At 35.7% G+C, this 27,475-nt stretch overlaps 1 long non-coding RNA gene across 1 annotated transcript; it reads left to right on the top strand.

Annotated features, from left to right (window-relative positions):
* Window positions 1-92: 92 nt before the first annotated feature.
* LOC118155291 (uncharacterized) lies at window positions 93-26,011 on the top strand. The gene is made up of 4 exons (XR_004745563.1): window positions 93-218; window positions 694-781; window positions 24,909-25,059; window positions 25,689-26,011. It is a non-coding gene; the product is annotated as an uncharacterized LOC118155291 (long non-coding RNA).
* Window positions 26,012-27,475: the final 1,464 nt, after the last annotated feature.

The following is a 27,475-nucleotide window of genomic DNA, read 5'->3' as shown; positions in this document are numbered from 1 at the left end:
TATAGTACCAAGGCGCATTATTACACTATCATCAAATGTCACAATAAATGTGCTTCAGCTCCTGAATATAACATACAGTATTGTTTTCTGTTCTTCTCAGTACTTTCACTTGAGGTCAAAGCAACTGTTTTGAATGAAGAACAAATATCACCCATCGCCCTTCTTAGTGGATCTTTCTTGCGTAAAGACATCCACTAATTTCACTGAAAATATATGCGGTAGATTGAACATTGGTCTATTTCTTCTGTTTCCTAAGGAACAACTGTTTATCCTTCAAAACCCATTACACTATATCTATATAGCAATATTCTTAGCTGAGGGATTCATTTGTGTGTGTGCATGTGTGTGTGTGTATTCTATGTATTATATATATATATATATATATAATGTGTGTATGTATAAATAACTTTGATTGACTAACAATTGGCTGCAAATATGTAGACAAAGTAAATCATACTGATTTTACTAAAATAGATTGGTTTAGTATATCTTCCCCCATGCTTTTAATCTTTAAACATGTATTCATGTAAGAGAGCAGTGGTGGAAATTTTACCATTTTTTGGATTGTGCTGCAAATTTATACAGTTGCTTTATCCTTTGTATTTTCTCTAATATTGGTATATATATGTATATATATGTTAATATTCTATTATGGTATCCATCCACAACTATATTATGTGACTTTGCCAATAGGACAGCCAAAAACTGAGGCAGAATGGGTTGCAAATCAGCAGCGATTTTCTGCAGAAGAATATAGAGAGATTGCAACAACAGCGAAAAGGTGAGATATCTAGGATGTGTTAGAAATGATGGGAAAAGATCGCATACTTTAAGCAAGCATGAAGTACTGAAAACTTACATGGGGAGAGGTTGAAACGGACTTTAGGAACTGTTTCCCCTTTCACTTGGGAGCAGAAAAGGAATAAAAAGGAAAGACTAGGTTGAAGGAGAACATGCGGTTTCAAAGATGTGTCCTTGGGTGTATGTCACCCTCTTGCCCTACTGCCCTTCCACCCCTATATTGCACTCTAATTCTGTACTTAGATGTTTTTATTTGTAAACCAAGAATTTGTCATCAAAATATTTAAAAGTGCAGACGACCCCAACTTACTATAATTTGGCTCACGATTTCTCAACTGCAATAGTGTAAAAGCAATACCCATCCATTAGAAACCATACTTGGAGTACCCAAACAACCATTCTGCTTTTCACTTTCAGCTCAACGTCCAATAAATTACAAGAGATAATCAGTGCTTTATTGTGTAATAGGCTCTGTGTTAGATTATTTTGCCAAACTGTGGGCTAAAATAAATGTTCTGAGCACTTTTAAGATAGACTAGGCTAAGCTATGATGTTCAATAGGTTAGGGGCATTAATTGTGTTTTCAGCTAAGTCTTTTCAACTTACGATGTGTTTACCAGGATGCACTCTCATCATAAGTCAAGGAGCTTCTGTAGATTTCTGAATTGTACCAGTTCATTTCCAGAATCTTCTACATTTACCGCTAGGAGCTCATTTCAACAGAAAAAGAAATCCATAAAATTGCCGTTCAGTTAGTGTCAGCTAATTCTGCTGCTCTGGTCCCTATTTATTTGAAAAATGTGCTAGCCCACAACACAGTCTATTTGTGATTGAACTAAATTAAGGGTGATAATACTGAACCTACCAATTCAAAATATATGGTGGGGCTCTTAGCTTAGTCAAACATATTTAATGTTTCTCTTCTCAATATTATTCTCCCAACTATCCATTTCAAGAAATAATTTAACACTGAGTGGAGAGCTGTACACTGATAAAGGAGGTCTATTGTCCCCAAAGCATTTACTATCAGTTTACTCAGAGTATCTTAAAATGCCAAAGAAAATGAAATTCCAACCCAGTAATTTAGACATGTGCTAAATGTATTTTCTGATGAGATCACTGCATATTACTGAAGTCCAAATTAGAAAGTCAGTGAAAATTGATTGGAAAATCTAACTATTGCATTAAAAAGACAAAGGCATTAACGGAAATAACATGGACTTCAGTGCATGTTTGAAACAATATTTAAGGATTTTATTTTTATTTAGAAGTACAGGTTGCTATTGCAGCACCAAGCGTGTGCAAGCTACCTATAGAAATTTGGCAGGGAGAAATGAAACCGTCTTGAAAACACTCACAAACAGCTTTTGAACTGTCGTTTAACTATCACTCATACATACTTCGACACAGGAAAGTTCCCAGGCACCCAGCTAGAGAGCATGTTAAATTCTAAGGCATATTTATGGGACAGTTTTGGGACTTGGGCTTAGCACCAGATGTCAAAATCTCCATCAACTTTTGAAAGATTTGTCTTTCCTATGGAAAGACAAAGGAGGAAAAGGCAACCCTTTTCTCATTTTTCATTTTTAGATAGTACTGGCACAGGTGTGCTGTTGTTCCCTGCAGTTTTACTGTTTAGCGATCATGAAGAACCTTAGATTTCAAAACACTCTCCTTCATTAATCATCAGTTCCTCACACTGTGATGTAGGCTCTACAATGAGTTCCTCCTCACAGAGCTGGAAAGGAAGGTGAGGAGAGACAGCAACACACACACACACACACACACACACACAACTGCACACAAGCCACACAGAATTGATTTTGTCATTTCTTATATTCATTTATTGGCCTGCTCTATATGTTCAATAAATGAATAAACAAAGAAATGAAACTAATATGTAAATTACATGCAATTATAAAAGGGGGTGATTATGGGTAATACTCTTAGTTTATTTAATTACATGAATACCTATGACTTATGGCAGAATAAGAATTTTAAGAACATTTATTTGCTTCCACAATAATTGCTTGAAAATATTAATCCCATTGATATTCAGAGATCCCCCTACTGTCTTTTATATTCATCCACTTTAATTTTTCTTCTCATTCCATTTTCTTTCTCTCTTAAAATGACGTACTCTCTTTGGGCCTTTTCACTTTCATTCTTCCTCTCTGTGTGAGGTCTCCTCTTGTGTTTCTCTTGCATTCCTATAGTTTTACTTTTTTTCTAACCATCTTTTCTACTTTCTGTATTATTCAGCTATTTTACCTCTTGCCTATCACTTTTTTATTGCCTTTATCTTTATCCTCTCATCTTATTACTCTATTTGTCTCCCTTCTATGATAAATTTCCTCCTATAATGGACATTTTTCCTTTCCATGTATTTGAATATTTCCCCTTTTTCCCCAATGATTAATATTTTCATCTCACACATTTTTCTCAGTTGCTAATTTTGCTTTTACTTCCCTTGCCCTCTCGTCCATTTTTCTTTATGAAAATCAATTTATTATCATTCCTTGATTTTTCATTCATGAGTTCTATACTCTCTACAGTCCCCTTCACAGATATTGCAGGTGGCACTACTGATCTCTCAGTCACTATGAAGGTCAGTTTCCTTAATCAAGTGTCCTAGGGTTGAATTTTTCTATATACGTCACCAAAAGTTCTGCATTATTGGTCTTCTCTATTTGTTGAATAACTTATTAAATATGGTGAGAATTAACACTAATAAGTAATGACCTGTCATCATAAAAGGGTGATAATCATTTTGAGAGATAGTATCCTTGGTTTATTTAATTGCATAAATACCTATTAACTTTAGTAGAATAAAATCATTGGTATTGATTAAAATGTAATCAAAGGTATTGCTCTACCTTTGAGACTCTACATTAGATTGAAATGATTAAATACTTACATATTTTCTTAGCTTTAAATAGAGGTTAATCAAGTTTGATCACAATTTTTTCTTCACCATGCTGCCTTTGTTTTGCCAATAAAAAATAATGTGCAATAATTCAGAAATTAACTTGGCAATACAGTAAAGGCAGAAACACACACAAGTACACATATTTAAACTCTTTTACTTGATCTTTTGTTGATTATTTTCACTACATAATCAAGGGTCTCTGTTAGAGGCTACCTGTGTTATTCATTAGCTGATACTTTACCAAACCTATAAACTAACTTAGTGTAATAACCTACCCTGGGCTAGCATCACTGACTCCATTTTAGCTGTAAACTCCAACCTGGCTTCCTCCTCCTTACCACAGCCCCTCTGGGTGCATAACTGGGTCATGCTGCACTTAGAAGCATTGAAGCATACTGTTCTTAACAATTGTAACCATTGTACCACATCCTGCTTGGCATACTTACCCCCACTATTATCAGAAAAATGTTTCCCTTTGATCATTGTGTAAGGAGCCTGATGACCCCCGTTTTTCTTTGATCATTAAATTGCTTGGAAACCACCTGTGCCCACAGCACCTTCTTCTAACCTGCTTTTCTGCTTCTGTACAATTCTGCTTCAGCTAGGTACCCCCTCCATTACCTAAATCAGTGTATAAAAGACAATCAAGTCCCTTCTTTAGGGCCGAGAGAATTTTGAGCATTAGCTGTCTCTCAGTCACTGGCTAATTAATAAAGGGCTCTTAATTTGGAGCTCAGAGTGTGGCGCGTTCCTTCTAACTCACTCGGTTATTACATTTGGAGGCCCCAGCCAGAGTTCTTATCTTGTTATTTTATATATTTTGCCATCAGTGCAGACTGGGATGGTTTTGGGCTCCCCGGAGCTGGGAGGCAGACTATAGGGGAGGCACCCCCTGAGACATTCCAGGGCCCCATAGACCAACCCTTGCTGGAGGAGAGTGGATCAACTCCCAGTGCGCTGCACCACGTTATTCTTCAGAGTCCCTGGTCCTGCTTAGTGGAAAAGGTAAGTCAGACCTGACCTGGTTATTCCTGGAAGTAATTATGGGGATGTCAGAATTGACTAAGGTGATTCCTGTGACCTTGGGCTCTGGGTGCTCCAGAGTCCCTGGTCCTGGTTCTGGTTTTTGATCTCTGGGTATCCAAGGTTCCTGATTCTGTTCTGTCTTTGAAGTCTGGAATCTTGAGTTCCTGGTTCTGTCTGTTTTTGGACTCTGGGTGTCAGGGGTCCCTGATTCTGTCCTACTGTCTGATTTAGAGGGGTCCAGACTTGATGAGGGCATCCCTGTAGACTCTGTCTATACTCCAGGATGCTGGAGGACAGAGTCCCTGGTTTCTGTCTAATTTGAAACATTTACAAAGAAGGCAAGAAGTTCTTCAAGGTTCAAACTGTTTACAAAGTGTAAAAAGACTGTAATAACCTCTGAATGCATGTGTGCGCATATGTGTGAGTGTGTGGGGACCTTAGAGGCTTGCATCTAAGGATCCAGTTTGTGGCTTCACTGTATAAGCTGTGGAGTCCAAGTAGGCCCCAACCTGCGGTTCTGTGGTGACCTCATACGGCCTAATGACAGCATCAGGCTAGTTCTGCTGCGTTGGACTAGTTTTGATACAAGTCAGGGGTTTACAGCGACCTGTCTGTGTCAAGAGGCACCTGCGTCCCTGTAAGGGGAGTGGCCAGGCTGCCATCTGAGAGCTCCCAATATGGGATTCCCCATCCTCTTGTCTGTCTTTGAAATAACTGGTTAGGTGTTGTTACAGGAAGAGTTGTCCCGCTCAGTACTTTCCATAATGGATTCTGTCTCTTCTGGAACCTCTACACCCCTTCAGTGCATGTTGAAGAATTTTACCTCGGGTTTTCAGGAGAGTAGGGAGTCCGCCTTACAAAAGGCAGGCTCCAAACTCTGCAAAGTGGAATGGCCAAGATTTGGAACAGGATGGCCCCCAGCCGGGTCACTGGATTTTAAATGATACAGGCAGTGTGGGAAGTCATTACCAGAATGCCTGGGCACCCTGATCAGTTTCGCTATATTGACCATTGGCTGGACCTAGTCCAGAATCCCCCTACTTGGCTATGATCCTGCGAGCTCATAATCCCTCACCCAGGGTCCTTTTAAGCAGAATTTCTCCTTTGCTCAAACCCTGGGCTCCCTTCCTCCGGTGTTGTCTCCTTCAGAAGAGGTAGACAGTTCTCTTCCTTTGCCTCCACCTTACAGTCCTCAACCACCCTCACCTCCACCTCCCTTGGGATCCTCTTCTGTCTTTTCAACCACATCTCCTATGGCCTCTCCTCCGCTGCCATCCTCTGAACAGCCAGCCCTTTGCCCATCGCTTCTAAGCTGTGGCCCCAGGCAGAGGAGGTCGCTCTACTGCTTCTCCTAAGAGAGGCACTGCCCCCACCAGGCAGCAGGCAGGCTGGCCCATTAATGGTCTATATTCCCTTTTCTACTTCTGACCTTTATAACTGGAAATATCAAAACCCACCATTTTCTGAGAAACCCCAGGTCCTGACTGCACTGGTGGAATTCATCTTCCAAACCCACTGACCCACTCAGAATGATTGCCAGCAGCTTCTTCCAACCCTCTTTACCTCTGAGGAAAGGGATTGCATTCATAGGGAGGCTGGAAAGATTTTCCTTGCCTCAGCAGGTAGACCGGAAGAGGAGGCCCAAAACCAGTTAGAGGAGGTTTTTCCCTCTACTCTGCCAAATTGGGACCCAAACACTAGGAGGGAGGAGAGCTTTGAACAAGTTTCACCGGTATCTCCTAGCAGGTATTAAGGGAGCTGCTCGAAAGCCCATGAATTTGTCTAAGACAATAGAAGCTGTCCAGGGGCCTGATGAGTGCCCTGGAGCATTTTTAGAGCTCCTCCAGGAAGCTTATCAAATGTAACCCCATTTGATCCAGCGGCTCCTGAAAATAGCCGTGCTATTAATTTGGCATTTGTGATCCAGGCAGCCTCAGATATTAAACGAAAGTTGCAAAAGCTTGAGGGATTTGTTGGAATGAACATTTCCCCACTCCTGGACATAGCCCAAAAAGCTTATGACAATCAAGAGCAAGAAAAATGGGGGTGATCAGGCTCCTTTTACACAATGATCAAAGGGAAACTTTTTTTATAATAGCAGGAGGAAGGTATGCTAGGTAGGATGTGGTACAATGGTTGCAAGTGTTAAGAACAGTATGCTTCAATGCTTCCAAGTGCAGCATGACCCAGTTATGCACCCAGAGGGGCTGTGGTGAGGAGGAGGAAGCCAGGTTGGAGTTTACAGCTAAAATGGAGTCAGTGATGCTAGCCCAGGGTAGGTTATTAATTAGGAGTAATTAACATCTATCTACTATTTTATTTCATCATTTATAAATAATCAGAACAATTTTTTAGGGCTAAGCTTCACAGAAGTCCTGAAGAAAACCACTGAGCCAAAAGAGACATTTTCATGTCATCCATCATAGAAAATAAATAATAATAAAAGAACAGGCGATACAAAGATATAATTTTAATACTATAATTAATAAAACAAGAGAGGTATGTGAAGCACCAAGACCCTATAAAGATTGACCTCAACCTAATGAAATTTAGGGAAGGCTTCTCTGATGAAATGAAGCTTGAGAGGTTGTAGGAAGAGTATGTAGTACTGAAAGAGAAAATGCCACATGCATTTAAAAATAAGGACCCATTGTATTTTTTGTTAGCTTGTTTTAGGTTTTTAGAATTATTTTATTACTACCAAGAAATGAGTCCATTTTCTAGCTTATTATTTTATACATGTATATATATGTATATATATATATATAAAATGAACTTATATTAGTTCAAATAATCTTCACTTGATCACCACAGAATTTTTTAGATAAATATGGTTTCTTTTTGTTGTACCACAATGAAGATATTTGGCAATCTGTCTCAGTTTTCTATTTGTGCATACCAATTACCACAAAATAGCAACTTAAAACAACAGGCAATTATTATCTCATGGTTTCAATAGGTCATAAATCCTATTGCTCAGACTTGCCACGTTAATACCCCTTTTTATTAACCCAAGGTTAATGGATTAGTAAACTAATCTGGGAGTGATATTTCATCATTCTCATAAATTAGATCTGTACCCAATGGGAGGGTATTAAACAAGAGGGGTGTGTGTGTGTGTGTGTGTGTGTGTGTGTGTGTGTGTGTACTGGGTGTAGCAGGGGCATGAAACTTGAAGGTCATTGTAGAATTCTGACTACCATGGATACCCAGCTTATTGTAATTTTAATAAGAAAGCAACAGTAAGTTTATAATATAAATTATTGGCTTAAATTTAATATCCTTCATTATGTTGGGAAATATCCATATTTATATTCATCTATTTTGTGAAGGACTTTGTTAAACAAAATTATGTTTGCATTTTATTAAGTTCGTTTGGAGATCTTTTGGATGATGGCATTGTTTTTCTCATTTGACCTTTTAATTTTATGTGTTTTATTAGTAGATTTCAAAAGTAAGTGAACTTTTTCGACCATATGGCCAAAAGGAAACCATGTGATCACACCCAGTGTTATTCTGGGAAGCCATATAAGTTTACACAGTAAAGGGATAGGATATGGATTACAAATTTTGATGCCATGAATCCCATTTATCTTCTATAGTATACCTATTTAATGATAATAATAGAAACTCAAACTCAAATATGTATAAGAACAGCCTAACTGGATACTAACTTTTATTTAGTCACTGAACATTTATTAGCCTGCCTAGTTTTTATTAGAACGTGTAGTGAACTCAGATAAAGGGAATTCCATTTGAGCTTTTACTCCCCTACACAAAATCCTTATTAGTTTTTCATGTCACTTATAGTCAAAGTCAAAGTCCTTTTCATGGCCCCCGAGAATGTTTTTACACTTTGTTTCCCTATCATCTATCTTACTTTACTTCTACTTTCCCCTACTCACACCCTACTTTGGTCAACCTTGTCTTCTTTTAACTCTTCAAAAATACAAAACCTGTAGCAACTAAAGGCTTTGCACTTGCTGTTGACTCTTTTGGGAATACTTTTCTCTCACCATCAAGTTCAGGTTTTACTTAAATGTCAACTTCTCAGAAACATTTTCCACCTCTCCTGCTTTATTTTTATTCATGAATTTTTATAACAAATCAATACGCTATATATTTTACTGATTTTTTTCACTCTGCCTCTACCACTGTTGAGGCAGAATAGACAGTCAAGAAAGTGACCACATTCTTACGACATGGCAACCAACCGTGGGACCTTACCATCAACACAATAAGCCTCAGCATTCTCGTTGTAGTTAAGCACATTTAAGTAAAGCTATCTTCAGTAGGGAATTTCCCCTGTAGAGAGCATGCACACTTTGATTTTACTTGTCCTCAGACTGACCCTTTGCTCATCATAATGGTAAAGAACACATCCCTGGGTGGAGATTTAAGATGCTAATGAAATGTGCAAGGTCTGAACAGGCATGTACAGCTACTGAGCATGTGCACCGAGATGACCATCCAGAACATACTGACTAATAACACCCCTTCCCACCTCCTTGTGACTAATCATGTAAGACTTCCATAAAGGAAGTCTTCCTGGTTCTAGTCTTTGCTGTCTCATCCTTAAGACTAGCCCATCCTGTGATAAATTATGCTGCATCTCCTTTGCTGTGTGTCTCTTAAGTTCTTTTATACTTAGAAGACAAGAACCCAGGTCTCCCAACAGCTGTCAACACTGTTGCTATATAAACTCCACTAGAAAAGGGGTATCTCATTGTTTCGTTGATCACACAAGTAAAACATGCATGAGTACCAGAAACATAGGTGTTTCATATATATATTGTTGAATGAACACATATGTCTCCAACAAATCCAAGTTCTTTTAACTTTGTTTGGTGTTTATAAAACTTTACACTTCTTTTACATAAGTAATTCTACCTCAAATCCTGGTGGTAATTATTAAACGAAAAATAATGTTGAGCAATTTTAGAAGGAATTTAAACTGTTTTGCAAATAAAAGACTCATGTAAATATCATCATATTTCCCTTAACATGGGATCCTTTAACAAACTTTAATATACTGCCTAAACTCTGCAAATGCCAGATTCCTACTGCGCAAATTTTCGGAATTAAAATTACTAACTTGGTATTGTGACCGGCAATTATGTTAAGTCACGAAGGCATTAAAGCCTTCAAGCAACAGCAATTGAATTACATTCCAAGCACTCTGCTTGGAAGTGGAAATTAAAAATGAACAAAATATATTTTCCACCCTTGGGTCTAAATCTTATTACAGGTTTTTTTTAAAAAATAACTTCATCTTGTATACAAAAACAAACATATAACAGCTCATTAAGCTTATTATTAAGATATTATTTTACTTAATTATATTTTTTATCTTCCATATTAATTATTGCCTGTTGGTTATTCACATTTATTATGTCCATTTCATTATGTTAAGAAATTTTTCTCTTTTTTTCCAGTTTTTATTTATTATTTTTCCTTTTTGTTGTTCATTATCATCATCCTCAAGTTTCATTTGTCTCATGGTTGAACACTGTTCTAGCACATTTTTACCTTTTCTTCTAACGTGTTTCAAAATTCTTCAACATTTCTACTCCCTTTTATACTCTTTAAACAGCTACACTGTGACTTTAAATCACATGTGCTTAATCTCTACTTCCTCTCAAATGGCCACTAAATTGACACTAAAGAATATAAAATGGTAAAATCCACGTGGAAAAAGATTATGGAAGTGGAGACAATGGAACATCAGTTGGAAACCAAATGGAAGTTATAACAAATTTAACTAGCTGGAAAGAACTGAAACCTTAAATGCATAGTGAAAAGAATACTGATAATAAGCCAAACCATTTTATGACAAGAGACTTTAAAAAAGCTCAGCGACTGGAGGTACTCTTCCCAGCTAGAAAGAGTAGTGAGTGCAAAACCGAAAATGGGGTAATATTTGTGCATCTATATATAAAATATTTAAACCCAGATTGTTCCATAATGCCACATAACCAGATTAATGCTCCCAGGTAGAACAAAGGTTTACTCTCTGAGGAAACTTAATAGAAGAAGCTGGAAACTATAGACTCATGTATGTTGGAAAACAGGAACAAGATGTGTAACTAAATCAATATATTTTATTGAAGGCCTGAGGACTTAGTCACCTTTGCTTCTGGAACGGCTATGGCCAGGCAAAATTACACAAAGCAGGAGTCTAAGGATTCCTTTCTAAAGAAACTAGATGATCATGGTGGAAAATACCCTATGTACTACTAACTTGTGCATTCTCCACTGTTAAATACATGGCTCCTCATTCAATGACTACACAGTAAAGCTGGCCTATCGGCTACCTTAGATGTGCCTGCAAAGCCAACAATCACTCCGGTATGAAAAGGCACAGAGTGTAGTAGATTTTATTATTAGCAAAATATTCACTGACCCTCCTCACCAGACCCATTCCTGGTGGAAGAATGGTTAATTTCACCCCACTGACATAAACCCTGATTATGTGATTTGCTTTTACTAATGAAATATGAACAGAAGGGATGAATGCATCCTGCATTTGAGCACAATTTTTAAGAGTTCTTATTGGTTTTATCATTCCTATCTGCCATCTGTAATTACACTAATGATGTCTTGCACAGAGGAAACAGAGGAGAAAAAGTAGCATAAGGAAAATTTGATAATTAAAGGACATAAAATGCTATATTGAAAATGCCTCTCCAGTTCTGAAGACAGTGAATAAAACTAGACTCACACAGAGACATATTATCATGACATTTCAGAAAACCATAAATTAAAAGATAGTCCTGTTAGATTACAGATAAAAACAAACCATGACCATCACCACCACCATAACACGCAGTTGTAGCATTGGAGAGAAGGACAGAGTTAAATTTTTCTGCAGCAATATCTCATATCCAGACTATGGGAAACTGTCTTCAAATTTATAAACTTGTCTTAGTCAGGGTTATCCAGAGAAACAGAAATAAAAGAATACAGATATGTGTATAAATAGACAGATTTATTATAAAATATTGGCTTCTAGGTTATTCAATTTGTTGACATAAAATTGCTCATAGTAGTCTCTTATGACCCTTTGCACTTCTGTAATATTATTTGTAATGTCTCTGCTTTTATTTACACTTTACTTGAGACATAGCTTTTTTCTCTAGCTAATGTTTTATCCATTTTAGCTTTCCAGAAAGAAAACTCACAGTTCTGTTTATCTTTTCTTTTCGTTTTGTTTTTTAATTCTCTATTTCATTAATTTCTGCTCTAATATTTACAATTTTTTTTCCTTTGGAAAGGAAGTTTGGGCTAACTTTGGGCTTTGTTTACATGTAGTTTGTTCTTTTTCTAGTTTCTTGAGGTATAAATTTTCCTCTTAGAACTGCTTTTGCTGCATCTCACATATTTTGGTATATTGCCTTTCTATTTTTATTTTACAAAAGATACTTCTTCATTTCCTGTTTGATTTTTTTCCCTCTGTTGCTTGTGCAAAAACGTATTCTTTAATTTCCCCATATTTGTAAATTTTCCTCATTACCGATTTCTACTTTCAAAGTTTAGTCTATGGAAAAGATGCTAGATATCATTTTCATCCTACTACATTTGTTATGACTTGTTATAGTGGCCTAAAGTATGACCTATCCTGGGGAGTGTTTCATGTGTGCTTGAGAAGAATATGTATTCAGCGGCTGTTAGAAGAAATGTTTGATATATGTCTGTTAGGTCTATCTGATTTAAAGTACAGTTCAAATGTAATGCTTCTTTACTGATTTTTTGTCTGTTGAAAGTGGAGTATTGAAGTCCCCTACTATTATCTTGTTGCTATTTCTCCCTTCTGCTTTATATATTTAGGCACTCCATTTTTGGGTACATATATATTTATAATTATTATGTCTTTTTGATAGATTAACCAATTTATCCTTATAGAATAATCTTCTTTTGCTCTTGATACACTTTTTGAATAACTTCTATTTTGTCTGACATAAGTTTATATACCCCCTTCTATCTTTTGTTTCTTACTTGTATGGAATATATATTTCCATTCTTTCACTTTCAGCCTATTACTGTTTTTGAAGCTAAAGTAAACCTCTTATAGGCAGCATGCAGTTGGCTTTTCCTTTTTATTTTTTTTTTACTTTAATTTCTGGAATAGCATTGAATCTATAAAAGTACAGAACATGCAGGTTTGTTACATAGGAATATAAATGTTATGGTGGTTGCTGCACCTATCAACCTGTCATTTAGGTTTTAAATCCCATGTGCATTAGCTATTTGCCCTGGTGCTCTCCCTCCCCTCATTCCTGCCCACCAACAGGCCCTGGTGTGTGTTGTTCCCATTCCTGTGTCCATGTGTTCTTATTGTTCAACTCCCACTTATGAATGAGAATATGTGTTGTTTAGTTTTCTGTTCCTGTGTTAGTTTGCTAAGGATGATGGCTTCCAGCTTAATCTATGCCCCTGCAAAGGACATGATCTCCTTCCTTTTTATGATTGCACAAAATTCCATGGTGTGTATGTATCACATTTTCTATCCAGTCTATCATTGATGGGCATTTCAGTTGGTTCCATGTCTTTGCTATTGTGAATGGTGCTGCAATAAATATGCATGTGTCTTTATAATTGAATAATTTCTATTCCTTTCGGTATCCCAAGGAATCCAAGCGATGGGATTGCTGGGTCAAATGGTATTTCTCGTTCTAGATCCTTGAGGAATTGCCACACTGTCTTCCATAATGATTGAACTAATTTACTTTCCCACCAACAGTGTAAAAGCCATTCTATTTCTCCACAGCCTCACCAGCATCTATTGTTTCTTGAATTTTTAATAGGTGCCACCTGACTGACACTAGATAGTATTTCATTGTGGTTTTTATTTGCATTTCTTTAATGATCAGTGATATTGAGCTGAAAAAACTGAAACTGAACCGCTATTTACACCTCATACAAAAATTAAGCCAAGATGGATTAAAGACTTAAATGTAAAACTCAAAATCATAAAAACCCTAGAAGAAAACCTAGGCAATGTCATTTAGGACATTTGGAATGGGCAAAAATTTTATAATGAAATTACCAAAAGCACTTACAACAAAAGGTAAAATTGACAAATGAAATTGAATTAAACTAAAGAGATTCTGCACAGCAAAAGAAACAACCATCAGAGCAAACAGGCAACCAACAGATCAAAAGAAAAATTTTGCAATCTAACCATTTGACAGAAGTCTAATATCCAGAATTTAATTTTTCATCATCCTAAGCAAACTAACACAGGAATGGAAAACCAAACACCACATGTTCTCTTTCAGTGATTTTTTTTTCATATGTTTGCTGGTCACATAAATGTCTACTTTTCAGAAGTGTCTGTTCATATCCTTTGCCCATTTTTTGATGGGCTTGTTTGTTCATTTTGTAAATTTGTTAAAGTTCTCTGTAAATTCTGGATATTATTTCCTGTTCTCTTCGTTTTTATTTTTCTCTTCCTTTCTGTCTTACCGTGAATAACATGAACATTTTTTAGAACTTTATTGTGATTTATCTGCAGTATTTGAGTATATATCTTTGCGTACCTTCTTATTTTTTTGACTGCTCTAAGTATTATACACAACTCAACCAGAGTCCATTAGTGTCAACAATTTGTCAGTTCAAGTATAAAAATTTAATTATCTTTAAATCCCTTTATTTTCCTTCTATATAATTGTTTCAAATCTATCTTCCATACATATATTTAGAGCCATATATTTATCCATAACAGAGACTGCTATAACTTTTGCTTCAAGTATTATATGTAATTTAGAAAACTCAAGAAAAAAGTAAAATATATTGTAGCAACCTGTATTTTTACTCTTTTCTTGTATTTTATTCATTGCTGATAGTCCCAAAATCCTTTTTTTAAATTTTTTTTGTTTGTTTAGAGAATTCCCTTTGAAAATTCTGTTAAGGTATATTGGCTGGTGACAAATTCTTTTAGATTTTCTTTCTTTGAGAATGTCATTATTTCCCCTTCATTCCTGAAAGCTATTTTCATTGCCTACAGTAATCTGAGTTGGCAATTCTTTCCTTTCAGCTCTTGAAAAATATTGTGCCACATACTTTTGACCTTCATGATTTTTATCAGCTATCTATTATTAAAATTATTTTCCTATATAGGCATCATTTCTTTCTTGCTGCGTTTGATATATTTTTGTTGTTTTCTTTAGTCTTCTGAAGTTTGACTATGATACGCCTTTGTGTAGATACTCCAAGTTTATCTTGTCTGGAGTTCACTCAGCTTGTTGATGTAGATTTATCTCCAGCAAAATTTGAAAAGTTTTCAACCATTATTATTCAAAAATTTTTATGCCCATTTTTTTCTCTTCTTTCAGGGCTCTGTTGACATGAGTGTTGGATCTTTCGCTGTGGTCCTACAGGTCACTGAGTGTCTTTATTTCATTTCCAGTCTATTATTTTCACTCTGCTGTTCAGGTTGAATAATTTCTATTGTTTCTTCAAGTTCACTGATTGTTTCCTTTGTATCCTCTATTATGTTATTGGGCTCTTACAGAGAATTTGTTTATTTTTGTTGTATTTTTATCTTTTAATTTGGTTTTTCTTTATATTTTCTATTTATTGAGACTTTAAAATTTTTTTCAATCATTCTTGTAGTTTATTTTAGAAGCACTTTTAGGATGGTTGCTTTAAAATATCTGTCAGATACTAGTGTCTCTGTACTCTTGGATTTAGTATCCATGTTTTGTCTTTTTTAATTTAATTTGACAGTTTCCTTGTTCATTGTATGATGAGTGATTTTCTGTTTACAAATGACCATTTTGGGTATTAAGTTTCAAGACTTTGGATGTTATTTGAACTTTAGTTTTACTTGACTTCTTCTGATACTGCTCTGGCAGAGTAAAGAGGAATACTACCTCATCAATATCAGGTAGGGGTAGAAGTCAATATTCTACACTTGGCCACTGTTGACATCAGAGGAAGGAAGGGCTCCTCATTGCTGCTTGGTGATTGTAGGGGTACTGGCTCCCAAAGGCCTCTGATAAAACTCCCTTGTCTGGAATGGGTAGTAGTTCCTTGATATTGTTACCCATATGACATCTACTGATATCATTGTGATGTGTCCTTGCTATCGCTGGGTGGTGGCTAGTAGACTAACTATCCACTTGGCCTCCTCTGACATGACCCCACTAGGAAGAACTAGATAATGACTTGTTACAGTTAGAAAGAAATGTCCTTGCTACAGCCTGATGAAGGTGGAAGTTTATGTTCCTACCTGCCTTTGCCGGTAGGGACAGGGTGAACCAGACTTTTTTTCTGTGGTATTTGGTTAGAGTATGGCAGTTATCTAAAAGTATATATATATATATATATATATATATATATATATATATATATATATATATATAGAGAGAGAGAGAGAGAGAGAGAGAGAGAGAGAGAGAGAGAAAGGGCCCAGACTACCCCTGTCCTGGTCCTTTAGCTCTAGAAAGTAAGCATTTGCATTTGGTGGGTCATTTTTGTCTGCATCCACTGGCATTCCTAGGTTGTCAACTTTACCATATTGATTTTTTCACCCCAAGATCCCTAGCCACTCTGCCTTCCTCTCTTCACCTTTCAGACCATAATAGTCTGCTATGTCAAAATACCACAGATTATCTTAAAGGAAAGAAATTTATTTCTCATAGTTCTGGAGACTGGATGCCCTAGATCAAAGTGTCAAAAGGTCTGTTTTCTCCAGCTTCTCCTTTGCTTGCAGGGGGCCACCTTCTCCCTACATTCTCTCGTGGCCTTTTCTCTGCGTGTGGATATCTCTAGTGTTTCTTGCTTTTCTTATAAGGATACTAGTCATATTGGCTTAGGACCCCAGCCTTATAACGTCATTTAATCTTGTCTTTAAAAGACCTATCTTCAAATACTGTCACATTAGGAGTTAGGACTTTGAAGTATGAACTTGTGACAGAAACAGTTCAATTCATATCACTGTACCTTCTGGATGCCCAAAATTCATGTTCTTTTCACATTCAAATGCGTTAATCCCCATTACAACAGCCCCCAAAATCTTAACCCATTCCAAATGCCACAGAAGAAGTCTTCTTCCCACCCCCATCCCCACCAGTAAAGACAGGTGGTAATATAGGCTTCTGCTTTCAACAGACTGTAACACAACTGAGTATAATGACAGGACTTTTTTTTAGCTATAATAAATCATCTCTAGTCCTCCCTAGCAGAGGAATATCAGAGGAGGCCAAGTGGACAGTTAGGCCACTAACCACCACCTAATGGTAGCAAGGCCACACTACAATAATATCAATGGATGCCTTATGAGGAGCAATACCAAGGAACTACTACCCCTTTCCAGCATAAATTCTTAGTCCAAAGTTTTATCTAATATTATTGAAATAAGGTATAGGTGAGACTTGAGGTATGATTTATCTTGTCTGAAACCAAACAAATATGTGCTTCCAAAATACAATGATTCCACAGGCATAAGATAGACATTCCCATCTAAAAGGAGAAACAAGAAAGGGATCGCAGGTTCCTAGCACATCCAAACCTAGCAAGGCAAATTGTATTTTATTTTAAGGCTAAACAATGTAATTCTCTTTGGCTCTATGCTCTTTCCTCTGGACCCACTGAGATAATAGCACAGCCTTCTGTATCTTTTATGATTAAATACATATGGCTGTTCAATAAAAATGTATTAGACGGATGTTGTACACTTCACATTCTCCCAAGAGAAGGTTGTGGAGAAACTTGAAGATGTAGAGAGAATGTAACATCTTTATGAATAAAAATGTAAGCGGCCAAAAAAAAAAAAAAAAAAAAAAAACATGGAAAGAAAAGAAAAGAAAAAAGAGAAAGAAAGAAAGCTATTATAATTTTTGATGTCTCTTTTTTATGGCAAAAAGGAAAACCAGTATGAACCAAACCATAACCTTGGTTCATGCTACAGACAGTGTTACCAAAGTTTTATAATCCTGCATGTCAACATTTGGATCTGTCTTGTATTTCTGGGTGAAAATCTGTTCATGTTTAAAGAATAAAGAAAGAATCTTGTAGTTTAAATCTTAGACATCTTTCTTCTGCACAGCTAGTCCAAGAACATGCTTTGGAAATGTGTTGTTTTCTTTCTTAAGAGAGTGTTTAGAAAGCTCAAATTTTCAATATGTTGAAGCATTTCTAAATCCTATTTTTTTAAGTGTAAGGAATTAAATATGCCTGGGTTATAGATTTTACAGTATATCTGAATGAAGGATTTTCACTCTAAGTGAGTTCTAGTTACACAACTTAATTCAGCTTCTTAAAAATTATGTTTGCATACTATCCCCTGTGACTCTTCACTTTTTCATACAACAGCTTATTTCCATGGCCCTGCTGGCATACCTTCTCCTCATTTCCAATAGTATGTTTTCTTCCACAACCTAGAATCTGATATGTCTTATAAAAGGACGTAAGCAAAGCCTTCTTGTATGAAGTCAAGAACTCATTTACACACAACATGACATCTTAGCTACTGTGTCAGATGTGACTCACTTCTTGTTTGTTTCGCAATCGATTGGTATTGATTCCAAGACAACATGACCTCAGAACCTTGATGCCACTACATCCTTCTGAACATATTTTCATACCTCATTTTTTTAGAATTAAATGACTTTTGGTTGCTACTATAGAGGTAAGTGATTTTTAAGTGGACTTAGAGAAATTGATGCTGATGGAGCTCTCTAATTAATTGGTGCTATGCTTGGGTCAGCCTTTCCTATTATAGCCTAAATAGGCAATGTACGGCTTCGACTTTTATCTTTCAATGGAAGAGCAAGAGAGGGAAAAAGTGTTAAATTCTGCTAATTTTTGAACTTGCCTAGTAGTCATCACTTATACAACTGTACACCTGGGGGTTATTTCGGTAAAATCATCATTCTTTCAGTTCGATAGTAGAACCCTGAAGAGGTCAGAAACTCACTTTGTCAGTTATTGTTTTGCTTATCATTATGGAGAATTGTAATTCCTGAGGCTATTTCTATCCCTAGTATCTCTATTTTTTTTTTCATTTTTCTACTGTTGAAAAGACCAAATGTGATTGTACTTTGAAAATGTTAAGCATGATTTCTATATGCATACCTGCTATATTATACCCCATAATGCCATTAGAGATTTAAGCTGTTGCTCAGTTCTGATTCCCTCCACTTGTAGCCCAATCTAACTTTCAGCAAGGCAGGTAGAGACAGTGCTACTTATGTTAATAGCTGCAGTTCATCGGCATAAATTACTTTTGGGGTGATCCTCCGTGTGCCTCATGCTGTATTTGATGTTATGATTTGTAGCAAACAACAGAGGCACTCAACGATTTAGCTGCCTGTGCTTGGTTATTGCCGTAAGGGAGCTGAGGGGCTTTTAAATAAACTATGTATGATTTCTTCACATGAGATGCTGTTTAAGTGCTACACATGACAGGCAAGTGCATTTAAGGAAAGCTCAAATGCATCAGTTGAGATTTCCAGGGCCAAGCTTAGAATCAGCTCCAAAGCTTGACCTGCTGAAGCAGTGTTGGACTCTAAGGAGTCACTGAATGAACTGGGGATGCAGGAGGGCAGAGGGACAGAAACAAATGTGTGATGGCTGCAAAGATTCACAGGGATTGGGGTGCTAGGTACCAGATGAGACAAGAAGAAATCAAAGACCTTGTAGGAGAGGATGTGAATGTTACATGATACGAAGTGAGCTACAAATTCCAAACCACACTGAGCCATAGCCTTTACGTTTAACATACGAAAATCAAAACAAAACTATGACTGGCCAATGGCAAAATTCTTATTAATGGTCACAAAGATATTGATTCCATTAAGAAAAAGAAAAGCAGAATGCTTGTATTAAAGGCACCAATATTTGCACAGGTGTCTGTGTTTTACACAGAGCAGTTGCTTAAAAAATGCTTATATATAGGTTCCACTAAGAGTCCTTAAAATTTAAATACCAAAGTAACAATAGAATTATCAATTGATTATTTATGCTATTTCTTTTAATCCAAGTTAAATTTTTGCATTTTCATAATCAAACTGCCAGAACACTTTTATAGTTGTATAACAATCTTAAGATGTATTTAAGTTTTTGCTATAGTGTCCTTGTACTGTGCAATTTTAGAGGGTTAAGCATACTCATTCAGTCTCTTCAAGTTTTAAGTAAAATACCCACCCCAACACCCATATACAGTGTCTTACTTTACCTTGTTTCTTAATAGCGTAGCCCTTTTTATAAACAGGTTCATTCTGCTCTGTGAATTACATTCTTTTGTGTACCCAATAAAAGATTAGATTTAAAAGTTATAAAGTCATTTAATTTATATTTTTGTATTTTGGCAATTGACTATTTATCTATCTTTCTTTTCACTATACAGTGAATTTTTTGAGTCATGGACCTTATCTTTTCATTCCTAAAGCCTAGCACAGAGCCTGGTATGTAATAGCTACTCAAAGAAAACACTGAATACATTGCGAAATTGTGGCATTGTAAATATTTTCACATTTAAATTTCAGCACTTTAATTCAATTCCAACTGCACGTAAGGTGTTGCAATCTGTGAACTTGGGTTCCAGGTACATGACACACTTTAAGTTAGAAATATTCTCCTGAGCTCAGAAGGGAGAAAGAGAGGGAATGGTATTTGATGGCATATATTTCTGTCCAATATGGAAAACCCATTTTCAGCTCAGCCCCAATTAAAATTCTTTCTATTCAAAAGTATTTTCAATTTTCCTGACTCCCACATAGTTTGTTAGATGATGCTGAAGACATTCAGAAATCAGTATATAAAGTAATCATAAAGCAAAGAGGTTGCAAGACTAAGAATTACAATCAATCAATCAATAAAAACTATTCCTTAGGTAATATGCAAATCAGTCATCCAGGATTTTCTAGAGAGAACTGGAAGGTAAATATCTATATAGATTTACTGAGAAAAATTTAACATGGATTTTGAGCAATCATATGAGCAAATACATTAAAACCCACACCTGCAAGCAGACATCCACAAACTAAGAAACTATATAAATAGCACAGGGAACCCAAAATAGGATGAACACAGATTAGACAAGAAAATGATGCCCACTATTTAACTGGAGAAGGGGCTCACCAATTTTTAAGAAGAGGTCACCCCAGTGAATATAATTTTTTATAAATACCTTTGCTTGCTTAAGAAAACTCCTTTGTGAATACTGGTAATCTTTATTTTAGAATGTTGATTGAGTCATTATTATCAGAACATTTTTATCTTTGCAAGGGTCTACTTTTAAAAACCCTCTTAAGAAGTACTGGAGATAACTATTAGACTATTTTGGCCATAGTCCAGATTACAGGATGTTCAGCACAGGGTAAGCATCTTCATTCATGAAGAAAGTTGTTTAAACAAAACAAAATAGATGCGCCTTCAATGCTCTTTTCATACATGACATCGCTAAGAGACTCCGTACTTACTGGAGAGATACTGCGCCTTGCACACACTTTATTGGCCAGTGAGCTGCAGGATTAAAAAAAATACAACTCCTGCCAAGCTGCTGCAAACACAAGGCACTGTAGTTTAAGGGATCTCTTGAGGACATACAAATCATTGCACTTAATGGCCTGACTGTACAAACAGTCACCGAATGGCGTTTATTTCTGGATCCAAGGCCATAAAATTTGTCAGTAGTCCTCCATGCAGGAATAGCCTCCGAGGACATTTCATTTTGCGGTCTAACTCCCTCTATTTCCAGGGCTTCATATGAAAATGAGCCTAGTATTTTGTAAATGGCAGAAAGCAGCCTGAGTCTAACATTCAACAACCATTTTATTTTCTGCATTTACATTTTTGAGGAATAGCAAAACTCTGTGGTATCTTTATTCTATTATAATCAGACACAAAAGAGTAGAGGACAAAGTAGCAGAAGGGAAGAGAAGTGGAAAAAGAAAAAATATGTGGACTAAAGTTAGTAAATATATTAGAATTTAGCAAACTGGTGAAACAACTGGTATCATTCAATTGAGCATAAAACCAGACCACTTATCTGATTTGGTTCTCAATGAATATTTTTCTTACTAAGATTTCAAAAGCAGTTCTATAATGCAATATGTTTTCTAAATTCTAAAAATCAAGCAGCCTAGGATTTTGCTTTCTCTCTGAAATATTGTGACTGGAGTCGAACCCACATGGATCAATTTAAGCTTGGCTTCTAGAGAATATTTTGAAGCTGCTACTATGACATATTTGAAACATGTTGTGGTAAATTGCTCAGATAATTAAACTTTTGTGATTAGTCTTATATATTTACTCATTTGACTCCACTGAGACTTAGAATCAGCGACCACAAAATTATGTAACTTCACTTCCAAAAATCTTAAACTACTATCGCTATGTGGACAATTGATGCCCTTTAAAGCCAATCAATAACAACATCATTGACACTTTCATCATTTGCATCTGATTACTACCCTTCAACCCAGTTGGTCTGCTGCTGACCACCTGTGTAACTTAGTTTCTCATATATCAAATAGGCACTACAATAACTACTTCATAGAGACATTATGAAAAGTAAATGAACAGAGGCCTTTATGTTATAAAGACTCAGTAAGTGTTAGTTTCCTTTCCCACTTGTCCTTCTACCTAAATATCCCATTTCCTCTTGATTGGATAATTATTGCTGTAATGTAGTCTTTGTTTGAATAGAGGACACATCAGTACTAACAAGAAAGGAGCAAAGCAGACAGACTTGACAGGTATTGTGGTGACATAATCAAGATTTGGTAACTATTGAACAGGGCGAGTGAATAAGAGAGAAGCAAGGATGTATCAAAAGTGAATTCTGTTATCAAATTGTCTCTGTTCCAATGTCAGCTCTGTTACTTAATGGCTGTCTAAACTTGGAGAAATATTTAGCACTTCCATGTTTTGGTCTTACATTGAATAATATTAATACCTGACTTGCCAAGTTTATAAGAGAATTAAATGAGCTAATGTAGAAAAGGCACTGAGCCTATGAGGAACAAGACTAAAGTTATGACTCTCAGTTTCTGACTTCAGTGATGCCGTGGAAGGCAGTTCCTTTCAGCAAAGCAGGAAATATAAAATAAAAAAAAAAAACAGGGTTTCAAGATGACTGTGATTATCTCAGTTTGTGATACATGAAGGTGAAAGTACCTATGGAGGCCGGGCGCAGTGGCTCAAGCCTGTAATCCCAGCACTTTGGGAGGCCGAGGCGGGTGGATCACGAGGTCAACAGATCGAGACCATCCTGGTCAACATGGTGAAACCCCGTCTCTACTAAAAATACAAAAAAAATCAGCTGGGCACCGTGGCGCGTGCCTGTAATCCCAGCTACTCAGGAAGCTGAGGCAGGAGAATTGCCTGAACCCAGAAGGCGGAGGTTGCGGTGAGCCGAGATCGCGCCATTGCACTGCAGGCTGGGTAACAAGAGCAAAACTCCGTCTCAAAAAAAAAAAAAAAAAAAAAAAAAGAAAGTACCTATGGAAATCCAGCTGGAAGAACTTTAGTAATAATTTTGATATCAGTTTGTGGATATACCACCTGTAGAACACTTTAAAGATAGTTTATAAGCTGAGACTGTGTTAGATGGCAGGAAGAAAAATGGATTATTTTTATTGCGTTTTCACATGACAAACTACTTGGGAGTAGCTAAATGCTGTTTAAGGGCCCAAGCATGTCAGGGTCAAAGTCTCTGCAATTCCTTTGACCGTTCTTTCAAGCCATCAAGATGGTTATTGTAGTAGCTTCCTCCTTTACATCAGTATTTGAGACAGAGATAAGGGACCTATCCTTTTTTTTGGTTAGGAAAGAACATGGTTTCCCAGAAGCCTCTAGGAGACCATTGCTTATTTATTTATTTATTTTTAACTAGACCTGTATAATATGGTCAATCTAAACTACAAGGTTGGTGGTGAAGATTTAATTAGGCATCTCTGCAACCTTGATAAGTTCAGATTTTCTCAGTGAGAAAGAAGGGATCCAGATACTGGACAGAAGTTTTGGCATAGACAGAATGCCACAAGATCATCATCTTTATGTAGTGATTTAAAGGGATTTTGCTACTGGGAGACTTGAGAGTGACTAGATGATCTCTGAAGTAATTCTTCAGTTATTAGATTCGATGATTTAATCTAGCTAATCTTCAAGAGCATCATTCTGCAGTTAATTCAACATTGTCATTGGGCAATAACATTTTATTAGCAAACAAATCAGCAAAATAATAAATAGAAAGTAATTGCTTTTCAGACATCTACTGGTTAAACATTATAAGATGGCTTAGCACACATGTAAGCACTTATTAACACAAGACTTTATTCTAATTTTTCTCTCCCTTACCTTTCCCCTACCACCCTCAAATAACATAAGTACCTATGTTGTGCCATGTAGTTTTTGGTTCATTTACTTGCATATTATTCAAAGGCATGAATGCATTATGATTCATTTTCTATGTGAACTGCAAGTGTAGCTACTTCACAATATTATTTTCCTCCAGTATAACAGCCATGTGTTAGGATGTTTTTTGTTAAGATGTCAGACCATTTTGTAATATGTACTATTATTGCTTATTATACTGTACCATATAATTTATGTATTACAGAAGTAATTATTACAAATTGAATTTGTATTAACTCAGTAGATTGCTGTGCACAATAGTTAGAAACCAAGAGCTTTAACTTTTCATTGTATTTTAAAATAATAATATTTATAATTTGGTAAAAATTACAAACACTGTTCAAAATTTCTTATACTGTATTTCTTGCCTCATTCAATATTCTTCTGAATGAAAGTTTTTTAAACAAGAAAGAACCCTTTCTGAATAAATCCTTTTAAAAATGAATAGAAAATAAATAGTTGAAGTCCAGCTGAGAACCTCCAGCAGATGAATAATTTCTCCAAACCTTCGTTTGACAAAGAGTTAACATGTAGAATAAATTAATATTAACATTAATTTAAACAATATATTTGGATCATATTTTACTATTACATATTGGCTGGAAACATTTGCCATGTAGGTAGCAAGTACTGGAGAGGTATAATTTTATCTGAAGCAAACCTGATAATGCAATAAAGAAACTACTTATCTAATGCAGTGTAATGATTTTCCAGCTTCCTCATCTTTAATTGAGTGATCATCCTCACACACATGGGGAAAAGATAATAACTTCTTTCTCCTACATAGTTTATTTCAGTAGAGACCTTGAAAAACAATGGAAGAGAGGCAAGCCTAAGAGGGAAATCAATAGGAGGCCTTGAAGGAGGGAAACTGGAGGATGGACTTCTGTTTTTCCTTTCCAGAAGAACTAGAGGAGAAAACTGGTACATTTGAGCAGGTAGTGAAACATGAAAATTTTACTTGCCGAACTCCTTAGGGATCTCTTGGGAGAAATGTGGTTTGGTAAAAATTATAGAAAAATAATCAATGAGAACTGAAGACCAACATATTGTCGCTTTGATCTAAGTGGTTGAAATGTAGAGTGCTTCTACTTTACAAAAATTTTCAGTTGGAAAGAATATTATCAGACTAGACTTAACATGTATGAGGGCATTTAAGAATTGAACCACAAACCCTGAACAAAAGCATAAAGTAAATGATATCTAAAATCAAAACCAGCATGCTTCAGTGCTTAGAGATCATGATCATTTCCATATTTTCCACGAAAGAACACACAAACTGATTATATTGAAAAGTAATAATACTTAAAAGATTAATTAATTCTTTAAAGTTTATGTGAGTGAGATTTTTATGTTTACATTTTCTTATTTTGTTTATTTCTTTTTAATTAGGTAGCTCATCCATACTTAGCAAGTCACATGTTGAAATATCCTATGAGAAGAGGGGAAACTTTCAGGAAAGTTTTGTAAGCAGATAGGTAGGGTCTTCAGGGATTTTAGGTACTCAACCAGATTGAACAATCTGCCTGTTTTACAGCTTTCTATCTTACAGTTTTTTTTTTTCAAGCCCTGCATGGTATATGGATATCTACTTGGCTGAAACCACCCCCTGACAGACCCTGGCAATTTACACATGTACACCAGTGAACTTTCTTCATTACATGCAAAAGTATCCACCCTGGGAGGAGCTGTAGCTTCTTTATAATAGCACTCAACCTATGGGCTGGCATGATGACCCTGTGTCTGCACCTTAGGAGCCCCCCCCCCGCCCCATGCAATGATGCACCTGCTCCCTTTTCATTGCCCAATAAAACCCTCCTTTTGCTTTCCCTTTGAGAGCACTGCTTTGGAGAATAGTCCCAGGGCTCTCCTTACTTGTAACAAGTAATAAAACTCCTATTGATCAAAAATTGCATTCTTGTGGAGAGTCTTTTGTTGCCAGGCAAACGAACCCTGTTCTTTTTTGAGTGTTTTAAACCTAAAAATAAAAAGAGGAATATTTAGAATCTTCTTGATCTTTATTATTTGAGACAATGATTCTGAAACTTTAATCTTTGTAATAATGACTCAGAGATTTAATAAAAATACATATTTACAGTTCATGTCTCCAGAGTTCTTAGTTTATTGTTTGATAATCAACATTTTTAAAAAAGACTCTTTGGTGATATTTAGGTGATGAAGTGGTCTTTGGACAGGAATTTGAGAAATATTAGTGTAAGACAATGGGTCTCCAAATGTATCTGATTGTGGATACAACAGTAAAAAAAAATTATATATATATATATATATATATATGTGTGAACATCCAACATAAAATGTGTCTTTTCAAAAATAATGTGAATGTACTTCTGTCAATAAATACAGGTTTTAAATATTTTGGATAAAAATATAAATTGAAGTTCAAATGTATATTTCGTATACTACCTTTGAATATTTCCTAAGATTCCCAATGTGAAGACACATTTTCTTAAGAATACATCATTGCCTTGATTAAAGAATATCTAAAAAAAACCAAAACTCTAGCACATATGATACTTACAGAGAAATCACAGACACATTCTCATTTAAATTGGAAACAAGACAAAAATTGATATTATCCAGTATTTTACTAGAGACCTTAGTAAGTGTAATCAGAAAAAAAATTAACCTAAGTGTGTATGATATTATTTACCAATTATTAGATTGTCTTCCTATGAAACCAAGAAAATTTAGAAACAAACTACTGGACTTAACAATTCGATAGCAACATTTTACTCCTCAATTTTGATGTATAAAAAACAATTGTAGCCCTCTACCAGTGAGAATATGTATTTTTAAATACATGTTAACAGTTGTTAACAACATTTTAATATTTTATTTTTATATGTATTTTGTTATGTATATGTATATGTTTATGTATATGTTATTTTTATATTTATTTATATGTATAGTTTGTTATTTTAATATGTATTTTTAAATACATATTAACAGTTGCAACAAAAATTTTAATAAGGAACACTCCTAGGAAAAAATCAACCAAAATACATCCTAGACTTTCATGGAGAAAATTAGAAAACGTTATTTAAAATATTAAAAATACCAAAGTAAGCTGAGAGACACATGACATCACGAACAGAAAAACTGAATATTATAAAGTTTTTAATTATCCTTAAATCGAAATTTCATATGGGATTTGTAATGTCAATCAAATGCTCTCTTTAAAATTTTATTTTATGTTTTGTTCAATTAACATCTTCATTACAAAGTATATGGATAAACAATAAGGAAAAAATACAGCTGGAATGCCCCTGAAGTAGAATGGATAGAGAGGGATCTCACTATATCAGATGTACAAAGCAACAGTAATTCAACTAT

This window comes from Callithrix jacchus, chromosome 1 (assembly GCF_049354715.1).
Source record: "Callithrix jacchus isolate 240 chromosome 1, calJac240_pri, whole genome shotgun sequence".
Classification (NCBI taxonomy): domain Eukaryota; kingdom Metazoa; phylum Chordata; class Mammalia; order Primates; family Cebidae; genus Callithrix; species Callithrix jacchus.
Note: the sequence above shows the minus strand (reverse complement) of the source record. Positions and strands in the feature narration are given on the sequence as shown.